The sequence below is a fragment of the Petromyzon marinus genome, chromosome 15 (genome assembly GCF_048934315.1).
Source record: "Petromyzon marinus isolate PM22_M1 ecotype Great Lakes invasive population chromosome 15, UKy_Petmar_22M1.pri1.0, whole genome shotgun sequence".
In the NCBI taxonomy this organism is placed as follows: Eukaryota; Metazoa; Chordata; class Hyperoartia; order Petromyzontiformes; family Petromyzontidae; genus Petromyzon; species Petromyzon marinus.
In genome coordinates this window covers 14852248-14879716 of record NC_133681.1, presented here as the reverse complement: position 1 = coordinate 14879716, position 27469 = coordinate 14852248, and positions in this window count along the sequence as shown.

Here is a 27469-nt window from a genome sequence, read left to right as displayed (position 1 = left end):
AGGTAGCCCCTATGTCTGTGGCCGCGAATCAAACTCCCTTGACTTTGGGTGAATTTAAGACCAGTGTTGCCGCTACACGAAATGAAAATAGAAAATGGAGCAGTGGGGTCATAACTATTCTGGAGCATCATTACAAATTCAGTTTTCCAAAAACCACTCCAACCTGCTTCCTCGGCATCAGTGTCAGGTTAACCTTCCTGGATGACACACCAGAATGCATTTCATTCAGTCCTGTATTTAAAACCTGGAGAGTTCCACTAACCCACAAGTTCCTGCTTCCATTTGCAATATTTGCCATTGCATTCCTTTATACAGGTGCCATAACAAATGAAACGTACGGCAACAAAAATTTCAAGAGCCATTTTTTGTTCGAATTCAGTTTAAAAAAAAACCCTCAATATTTCAAGAGTAGCAATGTAGTCCTTAAAGAGTCGCATGCTGCTCTGGAGCTGCAGGTTGCCGACCCCTGGTCTAGCCTATTAAAGTCTAAGCAGTGGGGTCGTAACTATTCTACAGTGTTATTACTAAATGATGCCAATGAGCCATTCCACCAGCTCTATTTACCTCCCTTTAAAACTCCACCTGCCCCTTTCCTCTCCGACCCCTTCACCTTTCCTTCTCTGCTTCCACTTTAGAAGCTGTCAGTGCTACACTGTGTACAGCTTTACAAAACAATTTGACTTCATATTGCACTGCCAGACCAGATGCAGTATCATCCACACTTGTAGTCGTGTATCACCCAGATTTGTGGGCAGCTCTTTGGACCATAAGGTCCAAGCAACTTGCACAGCCATCGCTGTTGATAATGGAATGGAGATAATGATGGTACGCTTGAACTTATTGCCACAATCACATTTTATGGAAAATACATTTCCCTTACTCGTTGCTTCTTTCGGTGAAGTCACGTAGATATAAGATAAAATAAATCACGACGTTTCGGGCGCAACACAAGCGTCCGTCATCAGGTGAGAAAGAAAGGCTTTCTTTCATCCGTCACCTGATGACAGACGCTTGTGTTGTGCCCGAAACGTGGTGATGTATTTTATCTTATACCTACGTGACTTTACCGAAAGAACCAAAAAGTATGGATTCCTGCAGTCACAAAAGCTTAAAATCCACATTTCCCTTGTCTGACGTTTATATATAATATTTTGAACAACCCATTTTAGCTTTTAACAGAAATTCTGAAGTTTGAATGCTACAGTAAAAGGTATCTTTACACGGTTTCAAAGTACGAAATTTGTCTATTCATTTGCCCAAATCATCAAAAAAGCATTGCATTTATATTGTTTTGAATTCTTTGTTACTAATTGTAAAACATATTTTCCAAGATGATTACATTTCCAGGCGTCATTAATTTATGGTGATGGCATTCTACTATTAATTAAATGTTTTCTTAAAATGTAGCTTCATCAATTCCATAGCCCTATGTTACACTTTAACTTCTGTAGTCATAATTAGCTCAGACAAGGGCACACGATGGCATAGACTTGCAAAGAAAGTCATGGGGGCATTAATGACTGGAACAACAGATGGGACTGCAGGCTAAATATTGCTCTCCAATTAGCTATCTTACTCATAATATTCCCACAGAGTATAATCATGGGAGTCTACATAGGGCTTCTTGTAGTGAACCATTGTTTCAAGAAATTGTTGTCCCACGAGCCAACCAAGCCACCCCAATGGGCTTGCGAACATGATAAAAACAACTACTGGGAAGAATGCCGATGGAAAATAATGTTGGGTCCCCCAAATAATTGTTCCCCTGCGGGGAATTAATATTTCTTCCCACCAGTGAACAGTTTGTTCTGCTCCCTGACTTATTTGTACCCCCAGGTGACCATTAGGAGTTAGTGTCGAGGTTAGCAGGCTTGTCTTCACCGTACGTGTGAGTGCTATTTGCAGAACCAAACAGTGATACAATAGCCTCCTCACAGGACATTTGAGTTTGACTTGGGGCCCTGCAGGGCCATGGGCAAGGTTAACAATTATCATCATTGCGTGAAACTTCAGCGGAATGGCTCAGGTTCCGTGGTGGATAAACAACCTGGTACCTAGGCACGGCACAGGTGTGTCTCGGTTGTACAGTAGAAAATAGGTTGAAGTGTTCTTGAGAAACAGACTCAGAAGCTTGCCTGCTGCTACATGGACTGACCTTGGAACCAGTCGAGACGTCATGGGGGACGGGGAGGGGTGGGATCGACTGCGGGGGGGCTGAGCCCGTAGAGTCTCATGAAGTGTGGCGACACAGATGCATGCCACGCTGTTGATCTTGGATTGCCAATTGATTAATCCTGGGCCGCCTAACCCACTTGGCAATGGTCACAAAAATGCAGCAATAAACTGCATAACCCCCATTGCATTCATTGAAGCCACCGGTTAATGGATTAGCATCTTCCTTAGACAAATAATCTCTCACTTGTAATAAAGTCTCGGCAGCCACACAGATTAACCAGGGTTCATCCGAAGCTCAGCAGACGGGCCCTTTAAATTATTAATGTTCCCTTTTATCCGGAGGCACATGACTGTCCTGTGTGACCCAGAAACCCTTGAAAGTGACAAGTGAATACATACATTGGGTGCTGCGTGACATTTCAAGATATTGCATTGTGTCCAGACAGTGTTTAATATTTGGAGAGGATAGGAAAACTGAAGCTGTGGCCAGAAATGTGATCGTTTTTCATGTTGTGGTCACGCCATCTTGCTAAGAAGATGTTGTTTGGATAACGTTCAAGAATACCTGAACAATAGCTCATATATTAGTAGCAAAACAAACGCAGTATCACAATGTAAATGTGAATTGTGTATTTTTGTTGTAGCATTAATTCAGCGTAAATACGATGTAGCCGAACTTGGCTACCATACAATTTGTGAGTGACTTTTTATAAAAATATGAATGAGATTTATTTAAAAATAAAATTTGTACGTATATTTTTGGTGGTTTTACCTATAGCCTATATATTTTTTTCTTTAAATGCACGTACTTTCCTTCTTGCTGTCGCAGTTATATTTTGCAAATAAGAACAAAGACAAATGCCAACATAAGCTGCCTGCGAATACTTCAGTTAGCATGCAGACAAGTAGCCCGCTGTTCAATGGGCACATATACGAATTGATGGACTTGCAAAGATAAAGCGGCATGTGGTTCAGGTCAAGCAAGGAACAAAATCTTTCCAGTGAGCAAACAAAACATTAATACATTTTACTTGCACCCACAATCATTCAGAATTATTCGAAGGAAATGTAAAATATAATACGGTATATTTTTCTTAATTATTCGCATAAATCCTTGCATATCATACTTTCATTATTTAAAGCAACCTAAGGGTGGCTGATAAATTGAGCTAGTGCGGATGGAAGCAATTATCATTCTAATATATTACCAAGACCATGCTGGAAATTACACATAATGCATCAGAAATTGTGCATCCCAAATATGATGGGAGAGCCTAGAGCAATCAAATAAATAAATAAATAGCCAGCAGTAAGGCAGGTCAGGTCATGTTCACCTCCAACCTGGCAGCTCGCAAGCTGTGGTTGATGGATTGATTGAGGATGATAGCTTTGGCAGTATCAGCATCGGCAGATATATGACTGTATCCCTCTATCAGCCAACGCCAGGTTGTGTGACAGCTTACCAGGGCCAAGGTTCAGCACTAGCCACCGTTATTGTATGTCGCCCATGAAAAATAATGCACTGTCCTTTCATATAAATATGTGAACTAATCTGAGAGTCATAATTCATTGCGAACAAAATTTTGGTTGCGTGTCTATTCTGAAACAAAAGGGTTTAGTTTTTTTTTCATTCACAGGCAACCGATTTGTGAATATATGTCGTTCACACTTTGGCATACAATTAGCGTTTATGTGATAATATATATGTCACCAATACTGAAACACCATATTTATTAGAATACTTTGTTAGGTATGTAATCGATACGGGAAGTGGAATGGTAGTGGCGCAGGTTCACGCACTATACTATGGACCCAGAGATCTGAGTGTGATTCCTGGCAGTGGCTAACATTAGTGATGGGTGACATCTGAACTATTCCTGGGCCTTCTCTTCACCAAACTGGCGCTCTCCACCATGGTGGTCAAACAAACTCTCATGGGTGATACAGTACCGGTGGCCCTTCAAACAGCCATATGTTGATAAAGGGCTGTACAGTATATTATCATTATTATTCACGATATTTATTATGTGTCTTGTGTGCAAATAATTATGGAGGTATTACTAATTTCTAAAGTCCACTCACTGTAATCAGAAATAAACAGATGTTGAATGTCTCGCTTGTTTGTTTTTAGGCAAACATGTTGAATACTCAATGCAATTGCTGTATGTTAGTCACACCTGAATCTAAATCTCAACAAACCCCAGTCTGGCAGATTGGCTCAGGGGAGCAGATGGTGCTGTTCATTTCCTGGTAAGCCTCATGTTTTTGTTACATGCTGGCATGAGTATTTTGAAATTCTGCCAGAAGTAGAGGCAATGACGTTTCTAGCTTCATCACTTAATAAATGTACTTGTAAATTATAAAAAATGTGGAAAATATGTGCCGCACACAATTGGACTTTTCCAGAAAAGGTAATATAACCGATGTAAAAAGTTAATGTTATGTTCTTCGTTTCTGTCACATCTGGGTGAGTTCTACAAGCGATTTATATTTTAAACAAGCCCAATTATTCTAACCTTGATAACTACTCAGAGTTTGAGCAACACAGACTCAAAATTCAGTATCATTACCAGCCATGGTCAATCAATTCCTGAATTTAATCTCTCCCCTTGCCGTCACCACCCCACCTGGACCTGTGATGACACTATTCGTCTCGCTCCCGTGCAATGAGCCAAATTCATCACTCTCCCCCAGGGAGTGGCCGTTCTCTCAAGCGTTTTTTTTGCACCCATTTAGCTGCCATTCCATCACCAGTCTCGTCCATTAGCCATCACCATCGACTGACGGTGCATCCTTGGACATGCCCACTCTCTCTTTAACAGTCAACATGATGTCTCTATGTGTGTTTCGCACATGCATTTGTTCTCTGATCCATACATTTCTCTGTCTCTCAGTATATTTCCCAGCATGCAACTCTCCATGCTTTTCTTCTGTTTTCTTTGTGAGTATCAACGTTTGTGATCTATATTGAGCATAAACATGTGTTCCAATTTGTTTGTCCAGAGTGATATATCCAGTTTGACAGGCTTTTATTTTTCAAATGTATGTGTTGTATCTGGAAATGGTAAAGTTTAGAAGCCATCCTCATTGTACCCCCCTACTCGTTCACATTCCCATGGCTCATGGATCCGAGCAACTTGAGACTGGGGGGGCATGTTTCGCGTGGGACAACCATGCCGGTTGTTTGACCGTACTTTGTGCTTTTGGTGAGTACGGTTTGGCGAGGAGAGCACATGGCACATGCAGTCTCACGTCTCCCTTCAGGAGCCCTCGTGCAGCATCGCTCCTCGGCTCTTAAATGCTCTCAAGCTTATTCTCCAAATCAATGAATAAATGCTGTATCGGCATAAATAAAATATCTATATTTGAGGATGAACACAATAAAACACACGTATTTAGAGGTATAAAAATAAATACATATGATGAGCTATTAAGACAATCAAATTCCTTCACTCGTTTGCCTTTAACATCGCAACTATTACAGATTCAGTTTATTTCCGCAGAGGTGTTTGAGAAAAAATAGATGACGAGTGCGATTATTTTTTTTTTTTGGGGGGGGGGCGGGGAATCATTGCCACTGTCAGCATGGCACAATCACGGCGCAGCCTGAGTGCAGGAGGGAACATTTTTATTCTCCGATGGGATCATACACGCCACAAAATCACACCACCTAATTTGGGGCCAGCCTCTCAAGTGATTCACTGGTTCTTTAAAATGTTCATTCCATTTATAAACGAGATAGCTAACGGTGAGCACGCTGCACTTCAGCAGCGACCAGTTCGACCTCAGTTGAAACAATGGTGCAGGTTTATTAAATCCCCTCTCTCCTCCACCCCTCCCCTTGCCTCTGTTCACCCAGCAGGAATCCAACGGGTTTCACCAGAGTTCATTTTTATCGGTAGGTCGCATATGGTGGGGTAAAGAATGGATACTCCTAACCTTATCTGATATATATGGTCAGCGTAGAGCAGTTGGCCTAATATATAGCTGCCTCTAGTGGAGGACCTTCCACCAGCGGTGATGTGAGCAAGTAATTGCAGGGCTGCACCTTTACCCGTACTGAGATGGAGTAGATTCACCATGGAAACGTCGTGTGCGGGTCACTCATCTGTTTGTCCGCCATCAAGATTAAGTGCCACGTCCCAGATGTATTGAGAACTCCGGCATAATTTGATCGGTCCATACCACACAGCCACTCTTTCATTTGCTTTCTCATCCTGCTTTTTTATGTATTGCCATTATTTGCCAAATGCTAATGCAGCGTTGGTATTGAATGGGGGGGGGGGGGGGGGGGAATGGCACAATGCATTAATTTTTGCATAAATCAATCATATTGCGCGAAGGGAATAGCGCCGTGATTTAAATGATCTGTGCAAAGGCTGGAATGGCGTCTCTCATTGTCACCCTTTGTCAAAAGTGTTTGGGCAGTCATTAGCCTTTGCGTTGACGACAACACAGAAGCATGTTGAACCGGCATTCCCAAGGTACTCTGTATGCTAATTACAGCTCGCTGCCGCGGAGACAAACCACTCTGAGTGCGGTGTGATTTATAGGCTTATCGTATCGGGACATTGTCATGTGAACCACCGCACCAATTAATCAGGCCAAAGATGCTGTTTTACTCATGACGTGAAATACCTCAGGACAACTTGTGCCGTGTACTTGCTACCCGCTATTTTGCGGAGGAAGAAGGTAAAGCAGGTTCGCGTCACCTGCGTCTGTGTTGGGTTTTAATAACAAACCTGTGCGAGTTCATGTGGAACTAAAATTGCATTCAAAAACGCAACTCATCACCGTGGCAATGACATTAAGATCAAGAGACTTGAATGCTCTCCTCCAATGCGCATGTTAAGCCTACTGGTGAACGGTGTGCAAGTACATGCCTGCATGTAATATGTACGTTGAACTTCTTTCGCGCCGTACGTAGCCAAGCGTAATCGGAGGTGCGGGAAAAGGACGAGAAACTTAACACAAAACAAACAGCTCTAAAAGAAATACGTTTTCAATTGGGATTTGAAAGTGCATAGCTCCAGTGGCTTCCGAATTAAAAGGATGGCCACGTGGGAGAGGCTGCGTCTATCTGATGAGTCGGTCTCAAAGACTCTCGTGCGTGTCATTATGCGTTATGGGGCTTACAGCAGCCTCTCGTCCCGTTGAGTGTTTAGCCAAACGTACCTACGTCTTCGAGTTACCATCAGTTGTGCAATGCAAATGCCAAAGAGCCCCTAGTACAGTGTGAACACCACATCTCTCTGTTCCCTTGTGTCACCGATATAAATATTGACTAAACTGGATTTTTCATTCGCAACGTTGATTTTCATATCCTCGTGGCTTTTATTTAATGAAAAAAATGCATCCCTGTATCCTGTTTGGATTTATTACTGCGTATATTATTTTATTAACAGAATTTAATTATATGCCCACGCACATTGCATGGGGGTGGAGTGGTGGCGTATATGGAAATGCCTGGCTTAAGTCAGTTGAAATTATGTCAATATAAAATCATCGATTACATATGTGAATATCCACATTCCATATCTTACGACAATGTTTCCTGCTGAAGAAATGAGAGTTGGGCAATTGACGATGAACAGTTTGCACGTGGGAATAAACTACCTAAGGGGTATGTTGAAGATTTCACTCATCTATTGGCCAGAATAATACAACCTTCTTAGCCAAACACTTTAATTCTAGATTTGAAGCTTTCGTGACTGCAAGGATTCATACTCTTTGGTTCTATTCGGTAAAGTCACGTAGATAAAATAAAACAAAATAGAAGAAAACAATTAAATCACGACGTTTTGGAGGCAACACAAGCTTCCGTCTTCAGGTGGAATAGTCACAGAAGAATATCTGTGTCAAGTGCACAGCTCTGAGACGATCGGGTTTATATCTAGGTTAGGGGGGGGCAGAAAGGAAAGTGGGTGGGTGGGAGGGCTGACTTAAGCCGTTTTCTTTAAAACAATTTTGAAAACGAAGAAGTTTATATATATACACTGCTTCTTCGTTTTAAAAAAAAACGACTTAACTCAGCCCTCCCACCCACCCACTTTCCTTTTCCATCTCCCCCCCCTTAACCTATATATAAACTGCTTCTTCATTATCAAAATCAAAAACGGCTTAACTCAGCCCTCTCACCCACCCACTTTCCTTTCTGGCTCCTCCCCCCCCCCCCCTTAACCTATATATAAACTGCTTCTTCGTTTTCAAAAAACGGCTTAACTTAGCCCTCCCACCCACCCACTTTCCTTTCTGGCTCCTCCCCCCCCCCCCCCTTAACCTATATATAAACTGCTTCTTCGTTTTCAAAATCGTTTAAAAAAAACGGCTTAACTCAGCCCTCCCACCCACCCACTTTCCTTTCTGCCCCCCCGACCCCTAACCTAGATATAAACCCGATCGTCTCAGAGCTGTGCACTTGACACAGATATTCTTCTGTGACTATTCCACCTGAAGACGGAAGCTTGTGTTGCCTCTGTTGGATATCGAGCCTTTTCCAAAATTAAGATTAACAAAAATATTTGCCGTTATGTACATAATTTTTTTAAATGACAAAAACAAATAATTAATAAAACACGTAAGCCAGCCACACATGGAAACCAGATGCCCATCGTAACAGGGGCATTAAACCAGAAAATCCAGGAGATGAGCAATAAACAGTAATACACCAATTCTAGATTTAAAGCTTTCGTGACTGCAAGGATCCACACTCTTTGGTTCTATTCGGTAAAGTCACGTAGGTAAAAAATAAAACAACAAAAATCACGACGTTTCGGCCACAACACACGCGGCCTTCATCAGGTGAAAGGATCAGGCTGTCTCGAGGACAGCGCTGGAGTGAAACACAGCCACGCTCAGACCGTGACCTTTAAGCTGTGTGCGAGGAAACAAGGTGCCTTGACAAAGGGATTAGCATAAAAAATTAGCATTTGATTGGCCGACTTAGCATAGAGGTGGTGTACGTGCGGGTGGACTTGCCGTTTGGCGCGGGGGGGGAGGGGGAGCTTACCCATTGATGGTGTGAAAAGGGAATTTTTAAGAGCTGCGAAAGTTTGGGGTACCACTACTTGAAAAATATACTGTACCATTGAAAATTAGTTTAATGTTTGGTTCGATTTAGAACATCTTTCCAATGGTTGCTTAATTTTAAACCATCTTCTTGGTTGAAATTGTGTCTGTGTTTGTAGATCTGAATTTCCTCGTTAACAAATTTCTGATAAAAACCCGTGGGTTTGCAAAGAACCTTGGTATCGGAGAAAATTATATCGTGATCACCCACAGCGTTGTAACAATGATCAGCTACGGCAGAAGAATTCGTTTGCCGTGTTTCAAATCTGATTTGTGCTCGCGAATTCGGTCAGAGACATGTCGCTTTGTCTCCCCGATATAGCAATCACCGCAGGTACAACTCAATTTGTAAACCCCGGGGTACTGTAAGTCAGGAATGGCATCCTTCACGGATGGGATCAGATCACGAATTTTGTGTACTGTATTGAACCGGACCTGGATCTTGTGTTTGTTTAGAATTTTGGAAATATTTTTAGTAACGCCTGCTATATATGGTAGTGTGATGGTTTTGACCGGAGTATCAAGTGATTGTTTCTGTATGGAGGGAGAAACAGCTTGGCGGATGGTACGGTCAGAGTAACCATTCCTTTTGAGGGCCAGGTGTACATGTTTTAATTCACTGGTCAGGTGGTGTTGGTCCGAAATGCAATGAGCCATATGGTATAAAGTTTTGATGAGAGAATTATTTTGGGCTGGGTGGTGGTGGGAATCAGGTTTCAAGTAGGAATCTGTGTGGGTGGGTTTCCTGTAGACAGAATGCCCCAATGAGCCATCAGGTCTCCTCTCAAACAGAACATCCAAGAATGGTAGCTTGCCATCTTTCTCCACTTCCATGGTGAATTTGATGGCGGGATGTCTGGAATTGATGTGGTGTAGGAAAAGGTTCAGAGCTGGGAGGCCATGTGGCCAAATGACGAAAGTGTCATCCACATATCTCTTCCACAGGGAAGGTCTGAGGGTGGAAGTCTGGATGGCGTCTGATTCAAATTTCTCCATGAAAATATTGGCTATCACTGGTGACAAGGGGGATCCCATGGGGGTATCCTCATTTTGTTTGTAGAAGGAGCCATTCCAAGCAAGTAGGTATTGTTGAGGCAGTGCCTAACCAGTGCAGGTGTATCGGGGTCTAGTCCATGTTGGACCAAATTTTCTATTATTTCACTGGTATCAGGTACTTTGACCTTGGTGAAGAAAGAGACCTCATCGAAGCTGACAAGGATATCGTCAGGGGACAGTACAACGTCTTTGACCATAGAGACCAATTGGGCTGAGTTAAGTACTGCTGAGGCGGTCTTGCCAGTGAAATAATAGAAAATTTGGTCCAACATGGACTAGACCCCGATACACCTGCACTGGTTAGGCACTGCCTCAACAATACCTACTTTACTTGGAATGGCTCCTTCTACAAACAAAATGAGGGTACCCCCATGGGATCCCCCTTGTCACCAGTGATAGCCAATATTTTCATGGAGAAATTTGAATCAGACGCCATCCAGACTTCCACCCTCAGACCTTCCCTGTGGAAGAGATATGTGGATGACACTTTCGTCATTTGGCCACATGGCCTCCCAGCTCTGAACCTTTTCCTACACCACATCAATTCCAGACATCCCGCCATCAAATTCACCATGGAAGTGGAGAAAGATGGCAAGCTACCATTCTTAGATGTTCTGTTTGAGAGGAGACCTGATGGCTCATTGGGGCATTCTGTCCACAGGAAACCCACCCACACAGATTCCTACTTGAAACCTGATTCCCACCACCACCCAGCCCAAAATAATTCTCTCATCAAAACTTTATACCATATGGCTCATTGCATTTCGGACCAACACCACCTGACCAGTGAATTAAAACATGTACACCTGGCCCTCAAAAGGAATGGTTACTCTGACCGTACCATCCGCCAAGCTGTTTCTCCCTCCATACAGAAACAATCACTTGATACTCCGGTCAAAACCATCACACTACCATATATAGCAGGCGTTACTAAAAATATTTCCAAAATTCTAAACAAACACAAGATCCAGGTCCGGTTCAATACAGTACACAAAATTCGTGATCTGATCCCATCCGTGAAGGATGTCATTCCTGACATACAGTACCCCGGGGTTTACAAATTGAGTTGTACCTGCGGTGATTGCTATATCGGGGAGACAAAACGACATGTCTCTGAAATAATTCGCGAGCACAAATCAGATTTGAAACACGGCAAAACGAATTCTTCTGCCGTAGCTGATCATTGTTACAACGCTGTGGGTGATCACGATATAATTTTCTCCGATACCAAGGTTCTTTGCAAACCCACGGGTTTTTATCAGAGATTTGTTCACGAGGCAATTCAGATCTACAAACACAGACACAATTTCAACCGAGAAGATGGTTTCAAATTATTCAACCATTGGAAATATGTTCTAAATCGAACCAAACATTAAACTAATTTTCGATGGTACAGTATATTTTTCAAGTAGTGGCACCCCAAACTTTCGCAGCTCTTAAATTCCCTTTTCACACCATCAATAGGTAAACTCCCCCTCCCTCCACCCCCGCGCCAACCGGCATGTGCACCCGCACGTACACCACCTCTATTCTAAGTCAGCCAATCAAATGCTAATTTTTATGCTAATTCCTTTGTCAAGACACCTTGTTTCCTCGCACACAGCTTAAAGGTCGCGGTCTGAGCGTGGCTGTGTTTCACTGCAGCGCTGTCCTCGAGACAGCCTGATCCCTTCACCTGATGAAGGCCGCTTGTGTTGTGACCGAGACGTCGTGATTTTTGTTGTTTTATTTTTTACCTACGTGACTTTACCGAATAGAACCAAAGAGTATAGTAATAAACCAGCTAAGGGAAGGGTCGCCCCCTCCTCCCCTCCAGAATTGTAAGACACACGAACACACACACACACGAACGCACACACACACACAGACCACGCCTCCCCCTCTTTCACTGCGCAGAGTGTAATTATTTTTGAATATAACGGCTTTCAAAAAGTTCAGTCAAGGCAGTCAAGACAGATCAGCGGTGCAAGAAGTCGACAGATACGAGCAGTCGCAGCTAGCGGCTGGCTCCAAGGAGCGCGAGCCTTGCTGAGTAGCGAGGATCGCTGAGTCGCGATGTATCAGCGAAAGTGAGTCCAGGGCAGGGAACAAAGTATCACTCAGAACTTTATTCCCACGTCAAGTGTCAGCCATCCAGCAGCGGAAAAGCAGAGCGTCCTGCGCCAACAAGCAGAAGAGTCAACGACGACGGCGAGCGTTGGTGCCGACTCAGCTCATCCAGCAGTGAAGAAAGCCTGCTGCTGCCAACGAACAGAAAGAGCGTGCGGCAGCCATCCAGCAGCGCAAAAGCTTGGCCAGCCGCCAACAACCTCAGCATCTCCACAGAGAGAGAGAGAGAGCGAGTGCAACGTGGCTCAATCAGCAGCGGAAAAAGCTTGGGCCAGCCGCCAACAACTTCAGCAAAACCAGCGACCAAGCGCGTGCGACTTGAGTCATCCGGCAGCGGAAGAAACTGCTGTCAGCGAACCTGCACGGGCGCATCTTCAAGGAGAACAACGCGCACCAGCGCCACCAGCGCGTGCTACAGCGCGCCACCAGCGCCACCAGCGCTGAGAGCGCTCGGGCAGCATCAGGAGAGACCAGCGGGCCCGCACTCAACACCCGACGGCGAGCGTTGTGCCGACTCTTCCAGCTAGCGGTAGATAGAAACTGTCGCAGCCGTTCGTATGTCCCCCCCCCCCTCCACACTCTCCCCCCTCACTCCCCCACCGCGCCGCAACACACAGGAAACACATTTTGGACACAAGAGATGCTAACCTTCGGCGTCTGCTTTACGCAAAGAATTGAACCAGTGATAAAGAAGACACACGATACGCACATCGGGATAATCAAGAAGGGTTGCCACTCCAAGGTGGTGCATTCAAAATCAATTCATAACGAAAAATACTGCTGTCATTGAGTTGCATAATAACCAATCGTCCTACTCTTAACAACGTGATAAGAATTGACTTGAAGTTCTATGAATGGATGTGGTAGTGTGGGCAATGTTTAAATACGAATTTACATTATAAGGTTAAGGTTTTGATAGAATAGTTTGTATGTTTTAATCTCTCTCTCAACAAGCGATTGATTGCGCTACGCGTCGGGAATTAACCACAGGTGCCGTTATCGAAGTGAAACAACGCAATCGTGATGTGTACCGTGTTAATGCTGTGTTGAAATTCCGAGATCGAGAGTTTTCATAGTATCCAAAAATTAAAGTTAGCTAGAAAATAAAATTGATTAAAGCAGAAGAGTTGTGTGTGATTCTTTCCGTGATTCTGCATATAATTGTTCTGCGAATGAGATCTGAATCTTGGGGACCTATCATAAGCACACTAATCCATAATCCATCACATAATCAATAAACGTTAAATCGAAGATAATCCTTATTGATAATATCCTTATTGATAATACGGAATTAAACAACAAGTCGAATTGACTCTCTCCCATTCATGCTCAAAACGCCAGCACAACTGCATACGATTAATTGCGTTGTTCCAATTAATAACCAACCTTTGTCACCGAGGCTGGACCTAATTATCATAACGATCAGCATTATCATAACCATGCCCACTCGCATAAAATAATACGATTATCTCTTGAATTAGCATAATTTATGCACATAATTACACAAATTAACATTATTTTCATCAAATATAACCTATATACACAACACCTCCGAAACGTCGTGATTTAATTTTCTTTAATTTTGTTTCATTTTATCTACGTGACTTTAAGACTTAACTCAGCCCTCCCACCCACCTACTTTCCTTTCTGCCCCCCCCCCCCCCCCCGCAACCTAGATATAAACCCGATCGTCTCAGAGCTGTGGACTTGACACAGATATTCTTCTGTGACTATTCCACCTGAAGACGGAAGCTTGTGTTGCCTCCGAAACGTTGTGATTTAATTGTTTTATTTTGTTTTATTTTATCTACGTGACTTTACCGAATAAAACCAAAGAGTACCAAACAGTTTACTTACGTGTTCAACACTTGCAAGGGGAATTAATCTTTTAAAATGGGGCGCGTTGGAAATGCATCTGGAAACTTTCATGGCAGAATGTGCCCTTGCTTCCTTCGGGGAATTCAACTGTATTTCCTATTTAAGCTTCTGTGCCCTTTTTTTAAGCTTCTGTACCCTTTTTTGAGCTTCCGTTTTGTATTTACAAGAGGTGGTCATTTTTTGAGCTGCCGTTTTGTATTTACAAGAGGTGGTCCTTTTTTGAGCTGCCGTTTTGTATGTGTAAGATGTGCGTGTTTGAGCTGCCGCTCTCGCTCTGGCCCCTCCCCCCCTCCAACCGTATTTCCTATTTAAGCTTCTGTTCATCCCTCCGGCCCCCCCCCCCCTCTCTCTATCTGCCTCCCTGTCCGTCTTTCCTCCCTCCTTACCTCTTGGTGGACTTGTATATGTATTTCTACTGACCGTGTACCTCGTATTTTTCATTCTAACTATGCTGGTATGTGCAATACAAAAGGTTGAACACGAAATGTAACACTCTTCTGAAATTCGTGGTCCGCCAGGAAGTGTCTAACTGTGTTGTTGGCCTGACTGGATGTGCTTCACATAATGTTTTTTAAGGTTTGTTGAATTCTCGTCTCTCATCTTTTTGTTGTATTTACCTCCGTGATTTGTTCTTGACACCTGATGAAGATCGCTTGCGTTGTGATCAAAACGTCGTGATTGTTTTTTGTTTTAATATAATTTTATTGTATTTCTACATAGGTGACTTTACCGAAAAAACCAATGAGTCATTTTATGCAGTCACGAAAGCTTTAATACTTTATTATCACACTTCTACGGGGAAGTTACCATTGTAATTATGTGTAAGATGTGCCCTTTTTTGAGCTGCCGTTTTGTATTTACAACAGGTGGTCATTTTTTGAGCTGCCGTTTTATATTTACAAGAGGTGGTCCTTTTTTGATCCCCATGAAGGACCCTCTTGAGGAGCCTTTCAAAACCAACACTTTACCCTACATTTGCGGGGATCACAAAAAAGATCTCCAAAATCTTGAAAAACACAAGATCCAGATCCGTTTCAACACATTACATAAAATCCGTGATTTGGTTCCGTCTGTAAAAGATGTGATTCTGGACATACAGTACCCTGGTGTCTACAAACTAAGTTGCCTCTGTGGTAGTAGTTACATTGGAGAAACCAAACGACATGTCTCGGACCCCATTTGTGAACACAAAGCAGACCTTAAACACGGTAGGACCAACACCTCGGCTGTGGCAGATCACTGTTATAATTCAGTAGGCTCACATGACATTGACTTCTCCAAGACAGAGGTTCTTTGCAAGCCAATCTGGCTAACATGAGAGATTCGTTCATGAAGCTATCCACATATACAAACACAGAGACAATTTCAACCGAGAAGATGGATCTGGCTTAGCAATTATTGGAAGAATTTGATAAACCATTTCGGGTCTTGATTGTTCACGCTTACGGTGGCTTTCAGGCAGCATACATTAATTTTTCGTCTCCCCCCTCCTCTTTTCCGAACATAGATGGACTCGTCCATCTAAACAAACTGTCAAATCGCTATCCGTGGTGCTAACGTTTAAAAATAAATAAACATATACAAACCGCCACTTCTTTCAAATGTTCTTGCCGTTGGTTTTCACACTTGATGTTGACTGTTTGTGTCGCAGTCGAAACGTCGTGAGGATTGTATTGTTTTATATATTTATTATTTTATTGTTTCCCTTCAACGTGGCTTTACCGAAAGAACCAAGAATATATAGCTTTTATTTGTGTTTAATTTTTTTTTGGATTTCATCAATAAAGCACACACTGTTAAACTGATTGGAGTCAAACATTCTTATGTGGATGTTGCATGCTCCATATTTGAAGTGTGTGACAACTGAAGCATTGTGAATGAGTAATCGTTTATGAGGAATCGTAAACAATGATATTTGAATCCACTGCTATGTATGTATGTTGAATTTCTTTCGCAGCGTACGTAGCCAACCATGCTAATCGGAGGTATGGGGGAAGGGTGAGGGCCACCCTATACCAAGTCAGTCATGAGGGTTAGTTTCTAACATACTTCAACACATTGTTTTTTTGCGGGTTGAAGAAGGCATCGCACATATCACGTTCACTCGTCACTGATGTTAGCCGTGGCCGGGAATCAAAACACAGCCCGCCGGATTCATACCGCCGTACGCTAACCACTTCATCATCACACCAAGGATAAGTTGCGAGGATTTATTTATTTTTTGTTTCACGGTGCATATTTTTTTATTTTGTTCTGTACAAGTCATTACTTGTCCTTATCTGTTAGTTTTATATAAGACAATATTACGTCATCTCTTAAGCTCCTGCATAGTTTTGATTGCAATAGCTTTATTCATGTGAGGCTGCGGCGACATGCATATGGATTGCATGCTCTTATCATTAAGTCTCATACAAATGCAATTAATATTGCATTCACTTCTCTGTATGTATAATTAATATCCACTTGTGAGATCAACACTTCAGCTCCAGTATTTTTCCAGATCACAGGGCATTAAATAAAAAAGCAGAAACGTGTTTGCATATTGCAAATATAGAGTGATGGTCTAAATCTATTGCATTTTGTATCCATATTTAATGGTGTCAAAATGGGAGAACCGTGCAAATTCATTGGCGCATCTTCAGGGCATGTCACATGTTGTGTTTGTTCCAATGGACATTCTCATCACAAAAAGACCACGAACAGACCTCCACCACCATTAAAAAGCATCAATAAAAATGTATAAACACAAGAAACGCCGTCAACACACTCGGGCAATAGTGCAGGCCAGAAAAACACATGTTCCAAACAGACCAGCATACCATAAGTTTCAAACAACACACCAAAACGTGCAAAAAAAGCACGGAGCCTTCGTGCATTATGAAAAAAAACGATCAACAGTTTATGAAGAATTGCATTGTGGTTCTAAAGAACTGCATTTATAACAAAAAACATTTTCAGCAAATGTGACCGACTGACAGGTACCAGTGAGATAGGGATAGACGGAAAACTGGTCCACAACTCCAGCCTGTCAGTCATTTACATTTGCTCAAAATGTTTTATTTTATGGTGACCTAAGGCAAGAGGACAACAATGCACTTCTTTGGGAGCTGAACGATTTGTACATGTTGAAAAGCAGTCGCTTTAAAGTAAAAATGTGCCACTTTCAAATGGGCCAATGCGCGCCTCGGGCAGTAAAATGAGGGAGCAATTGAGTCAGGTGTTTTTTTTATCCCGTTATTAAAACACGCTATGCTTTTCTAAGCAAATTACAAGGTTTACAATCGCAGGGAAGGGGTGGTCATGGGCAGCGGCATTTCTCCATCTCATGACATTCGGTTGGGTCTAACATCACCCACCACCAGCGTGCAGGCTATCAGAAATGCTGCTTTAATTCTTAGTGCGTGTAATAATTGACTGTTTTGGAATCCACCTCAGATTAGCGAAGGACACGAATGTGTGTACGAGTATTAAAATGTTTTGCTATAATTGTAATGACTCCCAATTGATATATATATTTCAGTTGGAAAAGTAAGTGCAGATTGGGCAAGCGACATTGCTATACGAAATCATAGCCGATGGAAGCAGACCAGTGGCAGCACTGCAGCCAAATCAGATCAAGTGTCCAAGAATATAAGCACCCTGGAGATGGGATCAGTTCGTGTGCATGCAATGAGATGGGTGGCAGGAGCACTGGATCGCCTTGTCAGGGGTCCTTCATTTTTATTTTTCTATCTCCGTGGCTTTACCGAAAGACCCAAAGAGGATGGCTGATGATGCTCACGACCAATCTTCACACTTTTGAGGCATTAGCTGCTACTCACTGCACACTCAAACGCTCACCACTGCTTAGTCAACTCCCACCACAAGGCATTTAGAGGCCCCTTTTCCCCTCGCCGAATGAAAATGTATTCAAATATATGGAGTGCCACGGTGGCGAGATGTTAACTATCCCGCCCGGTATTCCAGGAAGTTGTGGGTTCGATCCCAAGCCGGACGCTTGTACAATTGGAGTTTGCATGTTCTTTCCATGGTTGCATGGATTTTTCTCCAGGTCTTAGGGTTTTTACCTCCACATTTACAAACATGCATCTGGAATATTTGACTGCTATACATTTCCACGTAAGCTCCTTCGTTTGGGCCATCATTTGTGTACCAGGTCACTTCTGCAAACGCGCTATATTAGCTCAGTGGGCCTTACCTTGTAAAAGTTTCGTTTCAGTATCATTGTTACGTGGCTTCAAAACAAATTTCCCTTTTTTTATAGTATATTGCAGGCGTAAGAGCTACAGTAATTGGTCGATTAAAGTATTGCCGTAACACGTTTCGTCGTGATTTGTTTTATTTTATTTATACCAACGTGACTTTACCGAAAGCACCAAAGAGTCTGGATTGCTGCAGTCACGAAAGTTTCAAATCAAGAACGTACTATCTTAACATGATGATTGACGTATTATCATTCAATTAATAAAATTATGCATATTCTTTGGGTCTTTCGGTAAAGCCACGTAGATAGATCAAATAAAAAAAAGCTTTAAGTCAAGATTTTAATTGTGCATGTGATGTTTTTATTTCACGCGGACTTATTTTTCTCCTGTGTCACTTTTTATTGAACTCCTCGCGTTCGACACGACCACCACCTCCACCACCACCACCACCCTAACTGTACCACCACCACCTCCTCCACCACCATCACCACTACTACCACCACCACCACGTGACTCCGTCGCAACTCTCCCGCATGCGCTGCTCGCCTGCTTCACTCCGCTCCACTCTCCTAGCCTCTTAACTGCTAGCCTGTTCTCTCTCCTAGTCTCTCTACTGCTAGCCTGTTCTCTCTCTCCTAGTCTCTCCACTGCTAGCCTGTTCTCTCTCAGCCTCTCCACTGCTAGCCTGTTCTCTCTCCTAGTCTCTCCACTGCTAGCCTGTTCTCTCTCAGCCACTCCACTGCTAGCCTGTTCTCTCTCAGCCTCTCCACTGCTAGCCTGTTCTCTCTCTCTCAGCCTCTCCACTGCTAGCCTGTTCTCTCTCTCAGCCTCACCACTGCTAGCCTGTTCTCTCTCAGCCTCACCACTGCTAGCCTGATCTCTCTCTCCTAGTCTCTCCACTGCTAGCCTGTTCTCTCTCACTCTCCTAGTCTCTCCACTGCTAGCCTGTTCCCTCTCTTAGCCTCTCCACTGCTAGCCTGTTCTCTCTCTCCTAGTCTCCCCACTGCTAGCCTGTTCTCTCTCAGCCTCTCCACTGCTAGCCTGTTCTCTCTCTCCTAGTCTCTCCACTGCTAGCCTGTTCTCTCTCCCCTAATCTCTCCACTGCTAGCCTGTTCTCTCTCTCAGCCTCTCCACTACTAGCCTGTTCTCTCTCTCCTAGTCTCTCCACTGCTAGCCTGTTCTCTCTCCTAGTCTCTCTACTGCTAGCCTGTTCTCTCTCAGCCTCTCCACTGCTAGCCTGTTCTCTCTCTCCTAGTCTCTCCACTGCTAGCCTGTTCTCTCTCTCCTAGCCTCTCCACTGCTAGCCTGTTCTCTCTCTCCTAGCCTCACCACTGCTAGCCTGTTCTCTCTCAGACTCTCCACTGCTAGCCTGTTCTCTCTCTCCTAGCCTCTCCACTGCTAGCCTGTTCTCTCTCCTAGCCTCACCACTGCTAGCCTGTTCTCTCTCACCCTCTCCACTGCTAGCCTGTTCTCCCTCTCCTAGCCTCACCACTGCTAGCTTGTTCTCTCTCCTAGTCTCTCCACTGCTAGCCTGTTCTCTCTCCTAGTCTCTCCACTGCTAGCCTGTTCTCTCTCCTAGTCTCTCCACTGCTAGCCTGTTCTCTCTCAGCCACTCCACTGCTAGCCTGTTCTCTCTCAGCCTCTCCACTGCTAGCCTGTTCTCTCTCTCTCAGCCTCTCCACTGCTAGCCTGTTTTCTCTCTCCTAGTCTCTCCACTGCTAGCCTGTTCTCTCTCCTAGCCTCTCCACTGCTAGCCTGTTCTCTCTCGTAGCCTCTCCACTGCTAGCCTGTTCTCTCTCTCGTAGCCTCTCCACTGCTAGCCTGTTCTCTCTCAGCCTCTCCACTGCTAGCCTGTTCTCTCTCCTAGTCTCTCCACTGCTAGCCTGTTCTCTCTCCTAGTCTCGTCACTGATAACCTGTTCACTCTCTCTCCTAGCCTCTCCACTGCTAGCCTGTTCTCTCTCCTAGCCTCTCCACTGCTAGCCTGTTCCCTCTCCTAGCCTCTCCACTGCTAGCCTGTTCTCTCTCTCATCCTCTCCACTGCTAGCCTGTTCTCTCTCTTCTAGCCTCTCCACTGCTAGCCTGTTCTCTCTCCTAGTCTCTCCACTGCTAGCCTGTTCTCTCTCTCGTAGTCTCTCCACTGCTAGCCTGTTCTCTCTCTCACTTCTAGCCTCTCTACTGCTAGCCTGCTCTCTCTCTCTCTCTCCCCTAGCCTCTCTATTGCTAGCCTGTTCTCTCTCACTCTCCTAGTCTCTCCACTGCTAGCCTGTTCTCTCTCTCCTAGCCTCTCTACTGCTAGCCTGTTCTCTCTTAGCCTCTCCACTGCTAGCCTGTTCTCTCTTAGCCTCTCCACTGCTAGCCTGTTCTCTCTCGTAGCCTCTCCACTGCTAGCCTGTTCTCTCTCCCCTAGTCTCTCGACTGCTAGCCTGTTCTCTCTAAGCCTCTCCACTGCTAGCCTGTTCTCTCACTCTCCTAGTCTCTCCACTGCTAGCCTGTTCTCTCACTCTCCTAGTCTCTCCACTGCTAGCCTGTTCTCTCTCCTAGCCTCTCTACTGCTAGCCTGTTCTCTCTCTCCTAGCCTCTCTACTGCTAGCCTGCTCTCTCTTAGTTTCTCTACTGCTAGCCTGCCTGCCACACTTCGCTCTCTCCGCTGCTAGCCTATTTCTATACACTCTGGTAGCTTCCCACCGTACACTGTTAGCTTCTCTACTGCTAGCCTTCCGCTATACACTCTGCTAGCTTCTCTACCGCCGGCTTCTCTACCGCCGGCCTCTCTACTGCTAGCCTGTTCTACTGCTAGCTTCTCTACTGCTAGCTTCTCTACTGCTAGCCTGTTCTACCCTCGCAACTCCAACCTCGCCCTTGCCTCCAGTGGGGGTTCAGCCATCGCCGCTGGAGAGGGCCAGGTGTGGAGATGGGGGCCTGGGACCTCTCTCGTCTCTCCTCTTGTCTTCACTCCGACTGACTCAACTCCCTCTCTCTCTCACGCTCCCGTTTATATCTCCCTCCTCTTTAACTCCTCATTAATTAAGCTGCCGACCTCCCGTCGCATCACGCCACGTGGCTTCAGCCGCTATCGCCCCAATCTCCCGCCAACATGGCGCCTGTTCCGCGCCTGCATTTGCAGCCAGCCAATCGCCGCTATGCATCTTAATTAGCCGCCTGCGTTTGCAGCCAGCCAATCACTGCTATGCTTCTTAATAGCCGTCTCCTTTCCCGCCGCACCTGTTCGTCCCGATGCGACCTCAGTGTCCGCAACTCGCCACCTGCGTGCGCAGCGCTTGCAGACCTCCTTACTCCACTACACACGCATAGAGGAAATTAATTTCATCATTTGTAAGCTGCATTTTTAACAGATAACATCCACATAGGTCACTGTGAGTACTTCAAAGCTAAAGTATTAATGCAGGCATGGTAGTTGACAATCTGGTGTAATTAACATTTCAAATTGACACTTAATATTGAAAATGTGCAATTTCACATTGCTGGGTTTTAACTATTAACACAGAAACAGTATTTATATCAGTGGTATGGGTTGTTTAAAATACTGTACCTTGTTTATAATGATGAAACTACACTGGTTAGTTGAACACGTACGTTTTCGTGACCAATATTGTCCATAACAGAGGTTGTTTTGGGTTAGCTCGCGTAAATATGAATGTCGTTAAACCCGCCACCACCCGACACCGCTAATTAGTAAGGTTCGTCGCGTAAACAAAACATACAAATTCGTTACGAGTTCAGCACACCGGTGTGTTAGAGAGTAAACCCACAACATTTACAATTTGAGTACGACGTTTTGCCGGTAATTACAACCAGCATCATCAAGGCTACATCCAGATTTGTGGAGAAATCCTCCTGTTTTGGTCACATGGTTGTATACATTACATACCTCTTTCTGACCAAGACATTAGCGATCAAAGGTACATAATTACCTTGTACTGGTAGGAACGAAGTTGTAAACTGAGTGTACCAGCCTGCAATAGATTAATGTGTCCGTCCGTCCGTCCCCTTTCAATACTTTAACGAAGTGAAATCTCGTGCTGTTGGGTGTAAAAATTCCAATGTTCCTACCAGCCCACCCAGCAGGGACCTGTTGCTTTATAGGACTTTAAACAATGATTTCCTGAGACTGGCAATTATTAAGCATCATTTGCAATATATTTATTCGTGCAATTGCAATGCTAATATAATTCATGTGAAATTTCAATGCTAAATGTCTCTAGAAAATGCACTGCAATTGTAATGCATCACTAACACCACAGTCATTTGGCAGGTCACGTGTGGAGGGTTAAGGTGTGAGTACTCTCACCTCTTCCAAAGATGTCTGGCCAGAGTGGAAGAGTAGGCCAAGTACCCCCTAGAAGGGCTCTCTGAAAGTCTCTCCAGTGGAAGCCCTTCTGTCATGTTGGTGAGCCTGGTCACTCTTGATAAAATGAGACTATGCTGGAACAGGAACCTTTTACTAACGTGTACCATATTTACATCCCTATTTCTACTCCAATCGAATTTTTACCACCATTCTTTTGTTACAATCACTGTGGGAGTTACCCTGAAGCTTAAAATCATTTCCGAAGACCGGGCCTCATCTACTCGTTATTTCACATTCAACCTCTGCTGAAGACGTAAAGCTCTGTAATATGTCCCTGCATTAAACGGGAAAAATATTAAAATGTTTGTTTGTTATTGTGGCAATTCCACAATGTTAACATTTTTGCTGAACATCTCATTATCACAATGTTTTAATCGTCTAGAAAATGTTTGCATGAAATCACTCCCCACATGCTTTACGGAAGAATAAAACCAGTGAAAGCTTGATATAAGTACACCTTATATAAAAAGTTATGTTTTAAGTAACAATGCTTACATTCCACTTGTGCGGTGGAAGGGTATGTGTGTTTATATCCAGATTATCCTGCAAAGACATTACAAATGTAGTTACATGTGGTTTAGTCATGTTACATCTTACAAAATATTTCACCCTTCAGTCATAGATGTGCCCTTGAAATAACTGCCAGTTTAAATAACTCATAAGTCGTATAATTAACCAGCAATCCATCGCTAAAGATAGACATGCGTATGATATTTCCATCTGCTAAATCTATGGTCTTTATGTTACCGGTTTAATTGTGGCAGCGCCTTCGGGATGACTGGCGTTGTGGAGTGGTCTGAGGATATCCCTACGGAATAGTATAGATTGGTTCTATGCTTGTGTGCTAAGGGCTAGCACTAAAGCTGTGCAAATGCAATTGAGGCCAATGGGTGGCAATGAGGTTGGGGATTGGGAAATGTCCTCTGGCTCTCATTGTACAATCTTACCACCACTCATTTTCAACGGCTTCAACAACGACGCATTTGTGGTGAGGATCATAGTCATCTGGCTAAACGCATTGCGGCAACAACAGCCACCCCGATGGGTGTTGAAATATAAGCGGTATTTCAAGGGCAATATTTCAAGAGCAATGAGGCGTAACTATTTTACGTGTACAGTGTTAGTAAAAATAGAGTGAGCATCCAACCTGGTAAACACTTTCTGTTGTCAAAGCGAGGTTATATTGTCTTCCAATGCTGCTATTTTTTATCCGCAGCCATTGCACTACCATGTGCTAAATGATCTGTAAAATTACAAATTGATCGAGATGAAACTCGCTATCGGGGAAGCTCTACGTTTAATTATGAGAAGCGCGGTTTCCCTGCAATGGCGTCATTTCTTTAACGCGACCATTATTGTTGCTGGTGCTATGAATGGCTGCATGTGTCTACATCATTCATCTTGACAATGAGCACGGTATTTATAACGCAGTACACATGTAACATAAGCGGTGGGGCGATGTGTGTCCGTAGTGGTTTACGAAATGCGCTATGAACTCCAGCGGGAGATAAGTTGACATCTAAGGCGGTGTGCACAAACGCCACACTCGAAGTCAAACACATAAGTAACTGGGCGGTGGTACAGCGCGCCTGGTATCCAACGCTGTTTGGTGGATCGCCATACCCTGGCTCGTCAGGAGATGGCAATGCAGCGAGTGGATTCGTCTCCATCCGTTTCCATCTGTATGGTGATATAGTGTCGCCCCGTTGCGTGCGCGTGCGTTTTTTTCCGAGTGCTCTAGTTTCCTACCACACGTATAAACCACTCGTCATTTATTGGCAGAAAGAATCTTATGAATTGGCTTTCCTGGATAAATAAGTACATTAGTATTACTATTTATAAGTAAATGCTGCTCATTGCTGGTTCAGTTAGAATGTTCTCGAGCTGTAACCGTTGCAAACGTTGTCTCAGTGTGTTTCGGCGAATTGTAAAAGTGATAATACTTCAGAAATATACCCCTCTCAATAACCTTAGTGTGTCTAATATGTAATATTTTATATTTAGTGCATGTATAGTGCCCAGTATACATGTAAATGCTGTTTGTATAATGGTAGATCAAACGTATTAATGAACCTTCAGCAGTCTGCTGTAATCTTTCTAATTGCAAGGCCTACTTTTCTATCTTTGCTGCTCTAACTTTGAGTAATTTGAAACATGTTTATGTAAGGATATTGATTTCTCTGTCTTCTGCCAGAAAATTGAGCCCAGTGATCATTAGAAACATGATGTACCCTTTAACTTTCATAAATAATTAACGTGCGTTTGTCCAGGTGGTATTTGATCATACTGGTATTTCTGCTGAGACTGAGCTTATGTTTCAAAAACACTGCCAGACAATGAGCAGATTTGTTTAACATGTGGTAGGCTTTGGCGACCAATATCATCCAAAATAGAGGTATTTTTGCGGTTAGATCGCATAAATATAAATGTTTCATTAAATCCGCCACCACTTGACACAGCCAATTAGTAAGGTTTGTCATGTAAAGGAAACATTCCAATTCGTTACTAGTGTAAGGGATCTGCGAGCCATCTTCATGCACTCGCACCATGCAGACATGAAATCTCCGCACTCAGCATAGCATGCACCAATCACACGCACGAGAATACACTAGATGGGGGGTCAAGGGTTAAAGGGCACTGACGTCACATGGACCCCGTGTGCGAGACGAGCATGTTCAGGGTTGGTTTTAGGAACGAGTGTGGGTGTGGGTTGAAGAATAAACCAGTGCGTGAACCAGTCTCCAACTCCTCTTCATCTGGTGGCAGCGGTGGGATGTCTCGCCTCAGACGACGCAAGATCCCAAAGGGGGAGACTTAGCCAGAAGACGCTCTAGGTGCCCGAGACGAGATTTGTTCGGAAACAGAACCGACGAGTCGGGATTCGTCCCCCAGCCCATCGATGGGATCCATGGCAGCTGCTCGTCCCGCGTGGGCACCTTCCTCCACCAACCCGGCGGTGCAGACTCACCGCCGCAGGTCATCCTCTAGGGATCGGAGGATGAATCAGCTGCTGGAGACAGTCACCGCGCTGCTTCACCGGCTGGGTCCTGAGGTCGAACAAGCAGGGGGAACTTCAGCTGCACCGCCTCCCCAGCGAGGGGACAGGAGCCACGGTCAGCCTTCCCAACCAGGCACTCTGCAACAGCTATCAGGGGATGGGGCAGCACTAGCGACACCATCGACCGTGCGTGCCGCACGAGACTTGGGAGAAAACTCACGCCTGTCCTTCCAATATCTTCCGACAGCAGCGGCAACCGGGGTAAATGAACGACTGGAGCACAGCGGAGAGCAGAAGACCGGGCAAGGGGCAAAGACAGGTCAGGAGCGGGATTCAGCCCGAAACTCAGCCGAGGCAGCCCATGGAGGGAGGACCAGGATGGAGCCGCCAGCTGGGCGCGATACAGAGGTTCGCGTCCAGATCGAGAGAATGGCGCGCTTTCGTCCGATGGATTGGGACGGCCGCCCAGGCAATGAAGTGGATGGAGGAACAAGCCCAGAAAATGCTGCCCACTGTGTTGGACGACCCCGCACTGGCAGTGTTCGACCCGATTTTGCCTGCAAAAAGAGGATCCCTGCAGGGCGTCTACAAGGAGATGGCGCAGGAGTTCAACCCTCCATCTGGGGCACGACAGAAGTATAAAAACCGCCAGCGGGAAGCATCCGAATCGCTCCTGGTCTTCAGGAAGGAATTGTTGACGCTGGCAGGAGCGGCTCAACGAGCCGGGCCTGGACTCGCTGGTGGCAGAGTGGCTCCTTGCCATGGCACAGAAGGCGGGAGTGATGCTGCCGGTGGTGGAGGAGGAAGCCCACACCCCGCTATGGGTTGCAAGACATCTCTGCGCTTACGAAGGGATGGTGAGACACGCGTGAAGTGTGGCACATGTCGCATGAGTTTGTGGTGACGTCGAGGGGCTGCCACGGCCCCCAACCAGACATGCGCTGCCGGCGGAGGAGGACGAGAGAGAGACGGTGGCGGTCCTACGGCAGTATCCGAGGATCCCGCGGGAAGCGGAGTGCCAACCCCGGCGCTGGGCACCTCGCGAGGCAGGAGAGCATCCTCGGGTTACCGAAGAAGTCATCTGTCATCACTGCGATCATGAGGGATACATCGCCCGCGGATGCCGCAGTAGGACAAGTGCACCGGGGACGACCAGCCGGGATCGTCAGCCTCGGTCCGCGACCGTTCCAACTCAGGCGAGTGCTGACACCTCGGACACCCGGCCAGGACCATCCACCCCAGGTTCACCCCATCACGCATCTCATTCATCAGGGGTGGCGGCTAGGATTCCTGCTGACGGTCCAGGCCCGTGGCTGGACACGGTTAATAAGTGGCGTCATTTGGCCAGAAGGGTGGTGGCGGCCACGGCTGGGACGTCCGTGTTGGTAGGCTCAGTGACAGGGGTTAGCGTCCGCGTGTTGGTTGACATGGGTGCATCGGCCAGTATCATATCCCTGCTCGTCCTTGACTTGTTACCAGAGGGATAACGTTGTCTCACACCGGTTCAGGCAAGGTACATAGCCACAAATGGGGGAAGTATGGGGATAATGGGCCAAGTGGTAGTGCCGGTCCACATCGGGGAGCTGTAGGTACATGCTCCGGTACTGGT